This window comes from Siphateles boraxobius, unplaced genomic scaffold, assembly GCF_051911475.1.
Source record: "Siphateles boraxobius isolate OS27281-9 unplaced genomic scaffold, OSU_SipBor_1 12, whole genome shotgun sequence".
NCBI lineage: Eukaryota > Metazoa > Chordata > Actinopteri > Cypriniformes > Leuciscidae > Siphateles > Siphateles boraxobius.
In genome coordinates, this window is record NW_027508722.1 from 25,865,354 (window position 1) to 25,876,512 (window position 11,159).

The 11,159-nt window shown below is 40.7% G+C and overlaps 2 long non-coding RNA genes across 2 annotated transcripts; one reads left to right on the forward strand and one right to left on the reverse strand.

The window, feature by feature from the left end:
• Positions 1 to 4,799: 4,799 nt before the first annotated feature.
• Positions 4,800 to 6,883, reverse strand: LOC143723529 (uncharacterized). Its single transcript, XR_013197142.1, has 2 exons — positions 5,859 to 6,883; positions 4,800 to 5,781 (listed from the first exon to the last, which is right to left on the reverse strand). It is a non-coding gene; the product is annotated as an uncharacterized LOC143723529 (long non-coding RNA).
• Positions 6,884 to 7,211: 328 nt separating this feature from the next.
• On the forward strand, positions 7,212 to 7,990 carry LOC143723522 (uncharacterized). The gene is made up of 2 exons (XR_013197140.1): positions 7,212 to 7,351; positions 7,470 to 7,990. It is a non-coding gene; the product is annotated as an uncharacterized LOC143723522 (long non-coding RNA).
• The last annotated feature ends 3,169 nt before the right edge of the window (positions 7,991 to 11,159 follow it).

Below are 11,159 nucleotides of genomic sequence, written 5' to 3' on the forward strand. Positions count from 1 at the left end.
CCAACACTATACTACAGTTTTACAATTAATGAATAAATAACTGCTTTAAATATGTGACGTGAAGTAGTAAAGCCCACAATGACAAAGGAGATAACACGAAAACTCTTTCGATGAAAAGAAAACGAAAACGATGCAAAATACTCAGGAAATCATAGGAACAACATTTGAGAAACGCATAAATCATAAACAAGAACGGACAAGGGATTGATAACAGGGAGTATAAATACAAGGCAAACATAATGAAAGACAGGTGCAAATCATAAGTAACCAATAACATAACTATTTTTCAGCTCCTTTATATTCAAATGCAATTATTAGCTTTTTAATGGTGGGACTTGAGAAACTCGTGGAGATGGATTTTGCATGTCCTTGTGATCCAAAGATGAACCTGCTGTTTTCTGTTGCGTATTTTGTGATTCCTGCTCTGTTTTCGAGCGCACTCATGTTTTATATTCAAAGCCCTCAATGCAACACAAAGCGTCTGCTCTCTATTGGGACCTGCATCATTCCAGCTGCTGTTTGGATCATGCTGCTGTTTTTTGATGGACAATACTTTGCCTGTGCAAAAACCTCATGGGAAGGACTTACGGTTCACACGGATATATCCGCTTCAACAACGTGGTGTCAGCCTTTCATCAATCCTAACAACATCACTGAAAAGCAAATAAAATTTTTTCGCTTTCGAAATACTTCTCAGGTGAGTGAATCATTGGGTGCTTCAATTCTGTTTGATGTGGATGAAGATGAAATTCATTAAATAAATTCAAAGATTTTGTCATATGCTTCAAATTCTATAATACAAATTTTCACTTCAGATAGTGGCACTGGTCATGCTGGGTCTGAGCTCTCTGTCTTTGTTTTTATTTGGATGTAAGAGGTGCCGCCACCAAGCTGGAACCAAAGAACCTAAAGCTGAACAAGTGGAAATGGTGGATCCTAGTCAACGTTCAACACCCCCTCCTGAACGATCTTCATTAATAGAGGATGAAGTCAGAGGTGCATCAGAACAGCTATAAATATAGACACTTTTTTTCAGATCTTGCACAAAAAATTTTTTGTTTAATGTTGACATTTCACAAACCTCACATTTAAAACGTAACAAAGACAATAACAAAATGGAAAAAACTGTTTGCAGCACATCCAACCGCACCACAAATTACATTTGTTTTTCAGAAGTCTTGACGTAATGAGAAACCACATCCTGTCATTCAGTGCACTGCCTTATGTAACATGGTACAATATGCTGCTCACATCCACTGATTGTTATTTTTCATGTTTTTGGCTTTTGGACTGTCTTGTATGTTTGGTAAATAAAAAAAATACACATTGTGACTGATTTCTGTCACTTATTGCTAAATTTGAAGGTATGTGATGTTATATGGTGAAACTTAAGCATTAAAGGACAAGTTCGGTATTTAACACTTTAAGCCCTGTTTTAAGATCGTTTCTGATGAAATAGAACGGTTAAGATTGAAATTTGGACAAATGCTGCTGTCCCGAGAATTTTCGGTTTCTGTATTAGCACCCCCCCACCTCGACAATGGTTTCATAGGGGCACTGGAAGAATCATTCATAAAACTCATTAAACTTTAGTTTACAAAGACATGAAACTCACCAAGTGGTGTGTGGTGTTCACTGATATGCTCATGCAAAAATCGCTGCAAAAGATGCTTTCCAACAGGTGTTTTACCATTCGTTGTAAAACTGTGGACCTATTTTTCCAAAAGCCTCACAACCGGACATTCTTCCATTGAGAGCTTGAATATTAGACACTCCAGCCCAGTTGGTGGCGATAATGCACCTTTGCCAATGTTTGGATAGCGTAGCCTACGATACCGCGTGTATACTGCTAATCATCATTTAAGTGTAAAATACCGAACTTGTCCTTTGAGTGCACATTGACCAACAGGGTTCTGCCCTGACAGCCTTGCCTGTGTTGTCTTTGTTTCATGTCTCTATGTTTGTTTTGTGTGTCAGCACATGGCTTTGTCTTTGTTTGTGTTTGCCATGTCCTTCTCTTGTTCCGCCTCCTTGTTTCCTGTTACCACACCCCCTTGTCTAATCCTCGTTTGCTTGATTGTTTTCACCTGACCCTCATGTGTTGTTCCCTTTATATTGTGCCTCTTTCCCTCATGTCTTTGCTGGTTTGTTATGTGCATTCTTTGTGTGTGTTATCACTCAGCTTGTTACCAAGTGCTACAGTTAGTGTTTCTGTCAGTTCTAGCTTTGTATTTATTTTCAGTACTTTGTTCCTGATTTTTAGTCTAGTCAAGTCTTAAGTCTTTTTTTTCTCTCTAGTTCTCTCAAGCTTTATTTTTGGTTCATCTTTTGTTAACTAAGATTTTATTTAGTTTCTCTCTAGCTTGCCTTCAATGTTGGAGTCTTGTTTTATTTCTTTGTTTACTAGTTCCAGTTATTCATTTATAGAATTTATTTTATTTCTCCTCTGTTCTGGCTCTAGTTATATTAAGTTTCTTATTGGTTTCCAGTTTTCTATTTTTTTCCCAGTTTTCATTTTTGCTCTTGTTTTTGTTATCTCTTGTCTTGAGTCTTGTGTTGGTTCCTGTCTAGTCCCCGAGATTTCCTGCCTGCTGGTTCTGCCTGGCCGTTGGACTGGTCCAGGGTCTTTGTGCAGCAAGTGCCAGATCTCTGCTTTATGATGGGCTTGGACTGGTTTGTGAACACTCATGTATCGCTCTATCAGAGCTGCTGTTGAAGCAATGACTATCTGTCGTGGCGCACGCTTCACAGCGGGCGCGCTGACTGCAGTGATATTGTGCGGTATCAGTGGCGCGTGCTTTGTAACGGGCTTGGTTACTGGTTTGAGAACATTCCCAGCCAGCCGTGAGCTGGGGACTGTAGGGGAAACATTTATTTCTCGCTCTGTTTGAGCTGCCGTGAGAATGGCGTTTGTCTCTAGCGGTGCGCGCTTTACAGCGGGCCCATTGACTGCAGCTATAGTTCGCTCTGTTTGTTTGGTTTAACGGTTCTCTGATAAAGCAGCGTTAGTCTGCAGGGGGTGCGTGCTTATAACAGGCCCGTGCTGCAGTTAAAGCATCACAGATACCTGACCTAAGAGGGAACTGTGAGGGATGAGCAAGCTCTCTTTGAAGGTGTTGAATAACACCGGAGAAAATACTTTCTCTGAAGAAAGTGAGTCATGCGGGAGGCGGGGCCGGCGTGGGCTCACTCATTTCTGACAATCATTGTGTGGCAGCTTGCGATCAGGAGTTTACTACAAGGCCAGTTATGGCACTAAACCGACTACGCCACCCCGGAAATTGGCCGGGGACCCACAGATAATTTGCAAAGACACACAGATTCGTAGTGGCTGAGTCAGATATCAGACAAGGATAATCGCTTCACAGATTTTATTCTTCAATACATACAATAAAATGCAACTGGTATCTTTTAATATGCAAACAGCAAAAGGAACGCATCAATCATAAAACACGTTACACAGACAGACAGACACACACACACACAAACACTACCACTTCAGAACTGGGGGATTCATCTTGCCTGTCCAATAAACACAGCAACTACTCGTGCTCTCACCACAGAACACCAAATCACCCGCTGTGAACACTGCAGACCGATAGCCGAACCACCACCACACACAGAGGACTCTGGCTAATACTGGAATCCCAATTCTGAGTAGAAGAGAAAGCAGTATGAGATACAACCAAACAAATAGACATTCCACGTAATGGTCTGTCAATTAAACACTCATCACATTTTGCCAGAAGGAATCAGTTTGTCACAATATTCACTGGCTGACACTGGTGAACTCTTGTCAGCACAACACAATACTCAAAACACATTTACAAGCAACATCCACAAGCAACATCCACAGTGGCATAATCTTCACAATGAAACACAGTAGTAGCGACAAAACTGGTAGCTTCTCGCCACTGTACTCAGGTCTGAATGTCAATTATATTAAAAACTAAATTTAGAAGCGTCACCAAAGGCTGTGAACGCACTATCGATCCGGTCGTCAAGGAGACCCTCGTTCGCTAAAAATGAGACAAAATCAAACAATTAGAAATAAATATACAGTACAGATTGGCAACAAATGCGTCGTCACGGTCGTCAAGGAGACCCTCGTGCGCTGGAATGAGATCGTCAAACAGTTAGAATAAATATACAGTACAGATCGGCAACAAATGCGTTGTTATGGTTGTCAAAGAGACCCTCGTTCGCTGGAATGAGATCGTCCAACAGTTAGAGTGAAAGGTACAGATCGACGATCGATGCCTCGTTCCAATAAAAGGCAGAGGAATGGTCGAAGACAGCTTGCAGAGGAGAATACAACTCAGTTCGGAAGCGCTCCAGTTCGAATGACTACCGGATGCAGGTAATCCTCACAGGACCATCCAATATTATCTGTCTGCAGTCCCGGAGGCTGCATTTTCAGGACCCCACTTCTAGGACCGCATTTCTAGGACCTTAGTTTTTTGTGACAGCGCCACCTACCGAGTCGGAGAACCGCAGTCCCAGGAACGCATTTCCAGGACCCTAGTTTTGGAGGACCGGAAAAAGTGCCACCAAGGCAGTATTTCCACCCAGTTTTAACTACATTAGAGTTTTTTTTCTCCAAGTTTTATTACACCCAAATACTACTTTCTTTATTGCAATTAAACCAGGTTCCTAGGAATGTTGAGAAATTATTGGGTCTAAGTAGCATACTATAATAACTCAAGTAAAATAAACAAGGAATCATGTTATAGTCTTTTCAGTCACTAGATGGACCACATTTTCAAGTACAGAGGGAAGACAAGGATGACTCTGGGGGAAGATTTAAGATTGTGTATTTCACAAAATAATATATAACACCTGAACTTGAACACACAAAATATTTTACAAAATAATATATAACAACTGAAATTGAACACACAAAATATTTTACAAAATAATATATAACAACTGAACTTGAAAACACACACAAAAACAAATTTGATCATGACGTGAACCACATAGACAAACTACAATGGATGGACAAACACATGGACAACATCATCACTGACTCCTAAGAGAGAGAAAGAGAAGTGAATTAAATAAGGAACATTTAGTTGAACATGTTCTACTCTCTAATTTTAAATTTCATATTTAAAAGATCTTAGTTACCACAGAGTAATGATAATGATAAAAATAATGATATCAATCTTCATACCAATTAATGTTCATAACACAATTATTGCATACTGTTCAAAGAATTGGGAAAAAAAATGATTTTGATGTTGTGGGAACAAAGGTTCTAGAAACACTCATGTCAATAAAGCCCCTCTGAACTGAGAAAAAAAAATAATAGAGAGAGAGAAAATGGAAAAACAATGAGTTATTAACAAGCTTTCAGAACGAACATGCTACAGTTTATTGTGCTGTAAATAAGTCAACACAGGCTTATCATGCAACAGTTCCGTTAAATAAACGTGCTAACTATTCAGCATTCAAGACTGTTTAGCAAATCACCAGCACATTAGCAACGTTAACTTTCCAATGAAATGCATCACAATTGTTTTTAAAGTTAAACAAATAAAAATGGATTCGCATTTGATACTCACACTCTGAATGTCATCCATCTTCGCTGGTCCTCTAATTCGGTAGGTGGCGTTGTCACTAAAAACCTAGGGTCCTAGAAATGCGGTCCTAGAAGTGGGGTCCTGAAAATGCAGCCTCCGTTTTTGCAGGCAGTTGCTACTCGGACCATCAAATGGGTCGCATAAAGCCTAACAGCGCCCACAAAGCCTGCTGCAACACCTCCTGGCCCCCGTGTCACTGTAAAAATATAATACACATTTCAATTTAAGAACTCACCGTCTCGTGAACCTAACGTTAAAATAAGCTTAACATACCTGCGTATGGTAACTCGCCCCGCCCAGTGCACTTGATGGCGTGCCAATTATGGCCTCACATTAATAAATACTAGTTCGACGGGTCTAAAGTACTCCTCAGCCACACACTGTAAATCACATGAGTGTCAAATTGCCCTTCCACACCAAACATTCATAATGAGACTTGCCACCAGTAGCTCTTACCTCCTGGACATAAACACGGCGCACAAGAAATGACGTCACTCCCAGGACCCAGAAAGACGCGCTTAATGATGTCAACCTCATCTCCTTTTATGTCCCTTGAACGTGCCGTATCCGCCCCTAATCACTATTTAAGGATTGATCGCATCACCACAATCGTTTGTCAGATTCATGCGGAGGACGCACGAGACGAAGGGTGTATGCAAAGGAGGGGCAATCGCAACCGGGTGCGGGGGCAGGGTAGCTCACTGAAATACAATTAATGAATAAATAACTGCTTTAAATATGTGACGTGAAGTAGTAAAGCCCACAATGACAAAGGAGATAACACACATACTCTTTCGATGAAAAGAAAACGAAAACGATGCAAAATACTCAGGAGATCATAGGAACAACATTTGAGAAACGCATAGATTATAAACAAGAACGGACAAGGGATTGATAACAGGGAGTATAAATACAAGGCAAACATAATGAAAGACAGGTGCAAATCATAAGTAACCAACATAACTATTTTTGTGCTATGTTTAGGCTATTTGATATTTTTAACAAGGCCTTTTATATGTTTACATATAATGTGCCATGTCACATTAATCATTCAAATTGTAGTATTATGGCACTAATTTATCTATTCAGTCCTTTTATTTATATTCATAATTTTTATAAGTGCCATAAAAAGTGACTAGTGCACAGTCTCTTACAGAGGTTTAAACCTCTCAATCGCAACCACAGATCTGAGTCTTATGCTGAGACACATGAAGATGTGAAAGGTGTGAATTTCAGTTGCATTAATGTTCAAAAGTCAGCCAGCATTCACTTTCAGTTTTAGTCTGTACACCTGCCGACTAACAACACGGACAATGAGCAAACAATGGGTAGCAGAGCTGAAAAAACAGCTAGAGAAGAGTCCTTTTTATTCAAATGCAATTATTAGCTTTTTAATGGTGGGACTTGAGAAACTCGTGGAGATGGATTTTGCATGTCCTTGTGATCCAAAGATGAACCTGCTGTTTTCTGTTGCGTATTTTGTGATTCCTGCTCTGTTTTCGAGTGCACTCATGTTTTATATTCAAAGCCCACAATGCAACACAAAGCGCCTGCTCTCTATTGGGACCTGCATCATTCCAGCTGCTGTTTGGATCATGCTGCTGTTTTTTGATGGACAATACTTTGCCTGTGCAAAAACCTCATGGGAAGGACTTACGGTTCACACGGATATATCCGCTTCAACAACGTGGTGTCAGCCTTTCATCAATCCTAACAACATCACTGAAAAGCAAATTAAATTTTTTCGCTTTCGAAATACTTCTCAGGTGAGTGAATCATTGGGTGCTTCAATTCTGTTTGATGTGGATGAAGATGAAATTCATTAAATAAATTCAAAGATTTTGTCATATGCTTCAAATTCTATAACACAAATTTTCACTTCAGATAGTGGCACTGGTCATGCTGGGTCTGAGCTCTCTGCCTTTGTTTTTATTTGGATGTAAGAGGTGCCGCCACCAAGCTGCAACCAAAGAACCTAAAGCTGAACAAGTGGAAATGGTGGATCCTAGTCAACGTTCAACACCCCCTCCTGAACGATCTTCATTAATAGAGGATGAAATCAGAGGTGCATCAGAACAGCTATAAATAGACACTTTTTTTCAGATCTTGCCCCCCAAAAAAAATTGTTTAATGTTCACAATTAATAATTTCATAAACCTCACATTTAAAATGTAACAAAGACAATAACAAAATGGAAAAAACTGTTTGCAGCACATCCAACCGCACCACAAATTACATTTGTTTTTCAGAAGTCTTGACGTAATGAGAAACCACATCCTGTCATTCAGTGCACTGCCTTATGTAACATGGTACAATATGCTGCTCACATCCACTGATTGTTATTTTTCATGTTTTTGGCTTTTGGACTGTCTTGTAAGTTTGGTCAATAAAAATAATACACATTGTGACTGATTTCTGTCACTTATTGCTAAATTTTAAGGCATGTGAGGTTATATGTTGAAACTTAAGCATCAAAGGACAAGTTCGGTACTTTACACTTAAAGCCCTGTTTTAAGATCGTTTCTGATGAAATAGAACGGTTAAGATTGAAATTTGGACAAATGCTGCTGTCCTGAGAATTTTCGGTTTCTGTATTAGCACCCCCCCCACCTCGACAATGGTTTCATAGGGGCACTGGAAGAATCATTCATAAAACGCTTTAAACTTTAGTTTACAAAGACGTGAAACTCACCGAGTGGTCTGGGGTGTTCACTGGTATGCTCATGCAAAAATCGCTGCAAAAGATGCTTTCCAACAGGTGTTTTACCATTCGTTGTAAAACTGTGGACCCATTTTTCCAAAAGCCTCACAACCGGACATTCTTCCATTGAGAGCTTGAATATTAGACACTCCAGCCCAGTTGGTGGCGATAATGCACCTTTGCCAATGTTTGGATAGCGTAATATTGTCCTAATACAGAAACCGAAAATTCTCGGGACAGCAGCATTTGTCAAAATTTCAATCTTAACCGTTCTATTCTTCAGAAAGAAACTATCTTAAAACAGGGCTTTAAGTGTAAAATACCGAACTTGTCCTTTGAGTGCACATTGACCAACTGGTTTTGGTTGCAGTCAATCTTAAAGGGATAGTGTCAGGGTTCTGCCCTGACAGCCTTGTCTGTGTTGTCTTTTTTTCATGTTCAAAGTTTCTTATTGTTTTCCAGTTTTTTAATTTTTTCCAGTTTTCAGTTTTGCTCTTGTTTTTGTTATCTCTTGTCTTGAGTCTTGTGTTGGTTCCTGTCTGCTCCCCGAGATTCCCTGCCTGCTGGTTCTGCCTGGCCGTTGGACTGGTCCAGGGTCTTTGTGCAGCAAGTGCCAGATTTCTGCTTTATGATGGGCCTGGACTGGTTTGTGAACACTCATGAATCGCTCTATCAGAGCTGCTGTTGAAGCAATGACTATCTGTCGTGGCGCACGCTTCACAGCGAGCGCGCTGACTGCAGTGATATTGTGCGGTATCATTGGTACGTGCTTTGTAACGGGCTTGGTAACTGGTTTGAGAACATTCCCAGCCAGCCGTGAGCAGGGAACTGTAGGGGAAACATTTATTTCTCGCTCTGTTTGAGCTGCCGTGAGAACAGCGTTTGTCTACAGCGGTGCCGGCGCTTTACAGCGGGCCCATTGACTGCAGCTATAGTTTGCTCTGTTTGTTTGGTTTAGCGGTTCTCTGATTAAAGCAGCGTTAGTCTGCAGGGGCTGCGTGCTTATAACAGGCCCGTGCTGCAGTTAAAGCATCACAGATACCTGAGCTAAGAGGGAACTGTGAGGGATGAGCAAGCTCTCTTTGAAGGTGTTGAATAACACCGGAGAAAATACTTTCTCTGAAGAAAGTGAGTCACGCGGGAGGCGGGGCCGGCGTGGGCTCACTCATTTCTGACACCCGTTGTTTGTCTGAATCATGCGGAGGACGCACGAGACGAAGGGTGTGTGCAAAGGAGGGGCAATCGCAACCGGGTGCGAGGGCAGGGTAGCTAACTGACGTACAGGAAGCTCTGCTGTGTTCACTCTGCAGCTGCACTGCGTTTTAAATTATTGCTTCAATATTTCGAGGAAAGGGAGTTTCCCCTACAGCGTATTAGCTAAGCAATACGAAGTGACCATTCTCGAAAGGGAATAACAAACTTCCCTCAACTACCTTGCTATACAAAAACAGGGAGAAAACCAGTATTAAAAGAAAAAGGCACTCACCCCCTTCAGCTTCCCTCACAAGAGTAACTACTAAACAGGTTAACAAGAAAACAACACCTTCTGCTTAATTTTTAGTTGATGTGAGATCAAGATCACTTAACACAGGTCACTGTTAAACTCAGTTAGCCACTGCTAAACTCAGTTAGCTACTGCTAACTCACAACTACTGTCTCTGAATGTCAGAAGCAAATATGTTACACAATAGAGTTCAATCTGGAGCAGGGGAGAAGTGTGACTCACTACTGCAAACACTGGACTGCCCCATTATACTCTCCGTCTCAGGCACACTCACATACAAGTTACAGGTGCTGATGATTAGGCCTGAGAATGAGTAGAGAGTGAGAGAGAGAGGGGGCAAGCAACCAAAAACACAGGGCACACAACCACACCCACCCTTTCAAAAGTAAAGTAAATCAAAGAAGTTCAGAAGAAAATAATCATAATAATAAAAAATAAATAAATGAATACGTCCTTGGACGTAACAATATATATATATATTATTTTTATTATATTGCGTCTGCTACAGTTTATTTGTGAATAACTTTATTGTGAATAACTTGTGAATTACTATACAACATCCATAGGGGTTTCAAGTGTGCACACACCAAAACTAAATGATGGGATCTGAGTGAGTATGATGTAACTTCAGAAGTTCTTAGCGCTGCCTGTCTTCTGTGATTTATGACTATGAATCACAGGCAGATGATTCGCTGCAGATACATCACTCAAATTATGTGATCATATCCACACCTCCTGATTTTGCCGAGTTAAATGCATCCCTGGAACAACACTTCTGTCCAAAAAATTTATATTAACCATATATCTACGTCTAAACCTATCTACCCATAAATTATCCCTTAAATCAGAGGGAAATGATAGCACTGTACAGTGTGTATAACACTGATTATGGGACAGCACGCCAAAAAACGCATACTCTTTACTCAATCTGATTATTTGTGAGTTTGAACTTGTGAACGCCCATATTTGTTGGCAATTGTAGTGGCTATAATGCACCTATCAAAGACTCACCAGGCTCCACCCTTACTCCAGTGTCCAACATCTCTCGAATACTAATCACATGCACCTGTCCCTCATCAGCACTGCTATCATTGTCTGGTCCCATTATGGACCAAGGACCCTCTACCTGATATACCTTAAAGAGACTGATTAATCCATTTGATATAACCATTCAACCAGACGGATTTCAGGAGATCATTCATGCACTAAGAAGAGCACTCGCCAAGCACCACCACACCGTTGCTGCTTCCACCTACGCTTCTTCACCGATGGACGTCGCCAGTCCCATGGTCAATCCTGCTTTTCGAACCTACCTCTTAACATGTCAAGTCCATTCCTTTGAATTCCACTTCCATTGAAAGCCCGGTTG